Genomic DNA, 3,711 nt, shown 5'->3' on the forward strand with positions numbered 1-3,711 from the left:
TGTTTTCTCTTTGTTATTTAAGTTCAGAAGTTATTTTTCAGAAAATGTAAAAGAGCAAGTCTGAAAGAAGCGCACTGCTTTAAACAGAAGAATGAACTTTGCTTTAGCTACAGGCTAATGTGAAAAGCTTTTTTCTGTTTGTTTTCCCTCACCCTTAGGTAGGATATACATGCATTTCAGTGTTATTATGGAAAAAAAAAATACATGTGGCATATTGCAGGCAAGGTACTGAAGATGTGATAACTCTCAGAAAACATCAAGAAAGACCTAGTTGTATATTTTTGTGAAACTTAAAATTGAATGCGTTGGTGGTTTCAGTGTTTTTACATTTCTGTTTATGTAGGTTTTTGAAAACACAATTTAAGTATTAAATAAAATACAGCTACCCTTATCAAATATACATGTAAAGTGTATTTTCATTTGAAGTCAGTATTGCTATGCAGCTGTATCTATGTGGAAAGGAATCCTGAGGCACAGTGTTCCAAAGACATTTATTGGAACTTCCAGAAAAAAACAAATTTATCTGGTAATGTCAAGCTGGACTCGATTATAGTAATTTATAGTATGGATTGTCATGTGCGTATCTCAACAGATGTGTTGCCTGGTAATAAGAATAGTCATAAATATGTTGTTGCGCATTTAATAAAAGGTAATTAATTAATCTGAAATATTACATAAAATGAGAAATACCTGTAGCAAGATAAGATAACAAATGAAAGGCTAGAGGGAATACTAACATTGGAAGTATTTTTGGCATTCTGACTTGATTTCGATTACTTCTTCTCCCCCCCACCTTCATTTTTAAGCTAAGGAAATGTCTTAGATAAGGCATAAAGATTTTTTGAGCGGTTGTTGAGAATTTAAAGTTGTAGTATTTTTCTGACTTTGAAAGAATTTGTTATTGAAAAAATATTTAAAGAAGTAAGTTGAGAAGAACCTCATTTTCTGTTCTTATTTTAAATGCCTAGCAGTCCCCAAATCATTATGGCGAAAACCATATATCAATGTCAGAATTCACTGATGAATTATAAAAGTCCAGGCTAGTTATGTAATTAACTGCTAAACGCTTGACCAGTACATTAAAATATTTAGATTGATTTGTTGTGTAACTGCTTTAAATTTGCCTGACCATATAAAGCATTCTTAACAGCATTCCTGTACACTTTTTTTGAGCAGATGATTCCTGTAGGTTTTTGATTTTGAATGCTAAAGACACTACTTTTTGTGGTTGATTATGTGTTCTTTCTCATCTTAAAAAAACTGCAGTGACTTTTGTGAGCTTTGATAGAGACAGGTAACTTTAAAAATCTCAACTTTTTTTCCAAATGTTGTATACACACACACAGAGAAAATTTTCCACTTTTTTGTGTCTTGGAAGAAAATTATCTCTTTGCATAAAATGTATGATCCAAACAGTTTTTTTAATGTATGTGTATTTAAGCCTGTGGTGTGGTTTGTGGTGTGTTTTTTTTTTTTATTATTGTTTTAGTATGGATATTTGAGTCCATGCAGCATTTTTGGATCACACCAGGTTTCCCATCATTAAGTAAATCATAGAGTTTCTTGTTTTGTTTTCATGCAAGAAAAATCTAGAAAATGCAGCCTGCTCTTTCAAGATAATGTCCCTGACATTTGATTTAGTACGAGGCAACTTTCAAAACATTCAGGAATATCTGCGGCCTTATAAACTGCTAGAATTTTAGTTTGGGCGTAAGCAAGTAGTTTCTCTGTGAATTTTTTGATTGAAGGAATGCAGTATTTTGAAGAACAGAACTATGAGAAAATACTGACGTGTGTGGCGCCTCCTTTCTTCCAGCTTGTTTAAACAAAGTTGGTTTGCATTTACTTTCAGATGTTGGAAGTAACACGAATATGCAAGTTAGCTGCCAAGGAGGCAAAAGATTATATCATTACTGGTTGAATGAAAGAACTTTTTACAACATGCAACCTGTACTTATTTGATACTAAAAATACCAAATAATAAAATAGTGTATATGCAGTATCAAATATACAAATCTGATACTGTAAATGCACTATATAGTATTAACTAAATAAAAATACTGATTTAACAATATTTTAATAAATGATAAATAATAATTTAAATGCATACTAGACTGAAGTGAGGAACTTTTTCTAGTCCTTCAGGAAAGGAAACAGTAACATTTTGGGGGGGAGAAATCCGCAATCTACACAAAATTGCCTTAATTGTGCTTTGAAGAAGTTCAGCTTAAGGGCTCAAGCATTTCCTGCGATGTCTTCTCACAGCTTGGATTTATACAAAACTCTAGATGTTTCTAGGAACTGTGCTTGATTCCATCCTATTCAATATGAAAACTAGCGAAAGACAAGGAAACTTAAGTTCCAGTGTAGTATAAAATTTTTTACTTTAGTTGTTTTTTTTTTTTCTTAAAATTCTAAGGTTACGAGTTTGCTTGTGGTTTGTCTTTGATTTCTGACCAGGTGAAATAGCTTTGATATCAAGATGGTTACCCACTGATTTTGTAGCATTCTCCTGCCAAAGCTGGTGGGGATTCACCTCATGAGTTTCAGCTGAAAATAAGCGCAGCAATTTTTGCTAAGCTTGGGTGACCATAGTAATGCTCTATGTTCTTGTATGTGTGTGTGCCTAAATTGTTTCTTAAAGCTTTTATTTTGTGGTGGGGTTTTTTTTGTTTTGGTTTTTTTTTTTTTTTTACTTCAAGCATGATAGGAAGTGTCATTTCTCACAGATGTGGAGCTGATTACAATGAACAGAGCACTTCTAGGCTGGAACAGTAAAAGTCCCTGTATCAGAAATGTCAATAAATAGCTGCTGTGTGCCTTTGAATGTGGTTCTGCATCTGCTTTTTTGATGTCTGGGTTTATGTACTTAAAGGGGGCCTACAGGAGAGCTGGGGAAGCACTTTTTACTAGGTCAGGTAAGTGACAGGACGAGGGGGAATGGATATGAACTGGAAGAGGGCAGGTTTAGATTAAACATTAGGAAGAAGTTTTTCACTTTGAGGGTGCTGAGGCACTGGAACAGGATGCCCAGAGAGGTTGTTGAGGCCCCATCCCTGGAGGTGTTCAAGGCCAGGCTGGACGTGGCCTTGGGCAACCTGGTCTAGTGGGAGGTGTCCCTGCCCATGGCAGGGAGGTTGGAACTCGATCATCTTTAAGGTCCTTTCCAACCTAAACCATTCTATGATTCTATAATTCTATGTTGGAATGAATGAATTGTGATGGGGTTTTGATAACAGTTGGACGTGTTGATTTAATGATCAAATCATCATGATTTAGTTGTTGCAAAGGTGAATATTATTTTGTGAACTGCTCTTAGGGCAAAGCAGATTCTGCTGCCCTGGATTAAGTATTTGGGAACTGAGGAACACAATTATGGACCAAATGGATATATCGCTAAAAAGATTGTTCTAATAGACTGGTTTGGTTACATTTAGAATGTTTTAGCGAGTGTTAAATGACACTTTTCTGTAGTTTAGTGTGCATGTATGCATGAAACTATAGGTGATTTCTAAGAAAAGTTTTTATGCTAGCAAAGGTTGTGATGCACTTGTTTATCCTGGCGTAGTTGACTTTGTTTTAGTCCGAGTTGCTAGGGAAGATGGATAAAGATTTTTATGGTTTTGAGTAACTTATGAAAACAATGAAAAGCTGTTTGTATAATAGCCTTCAGTTGCTCTGGTTCATATTTTTGTCTTTTTTTTTTTTTTT

The 3,711-nt window shown here is 34.5% G+C and overlaps 1 protein-coding gene across 1 annotated transcript in view; it reads left to right on the forward strand.

The window, feature by feature from the left end:
- Positions 1–3,711, forward strand: part of DIAPH3 (diaphanous-related formin 3) — a gene marked incomplete at its 3' end in the record, with an annotated part of 76,214 nt that overhangs the window by 56,075 nt on the left and 16,428 nt on the right. The window lies entirely within an intron of this gene.

The sequence above is a fragment of the Charadrius vociferus genome, unplaced genomic scaffold, assembly GCF_000708025.1.
Source record: "Charadrius vociferus isolate BGI_N301 unplaced genomic scaffold, ASM70802v2 scaffold285, whole genome shotgun sequence".
In the NCBI taxonomy this organism is placed as follows: domain Eukaryota; kingdom Metazoa; phylum Chordata; class Aves; order Charadriiformes; family Charadriidae; genus Charadrius; species Charadrius vociferus.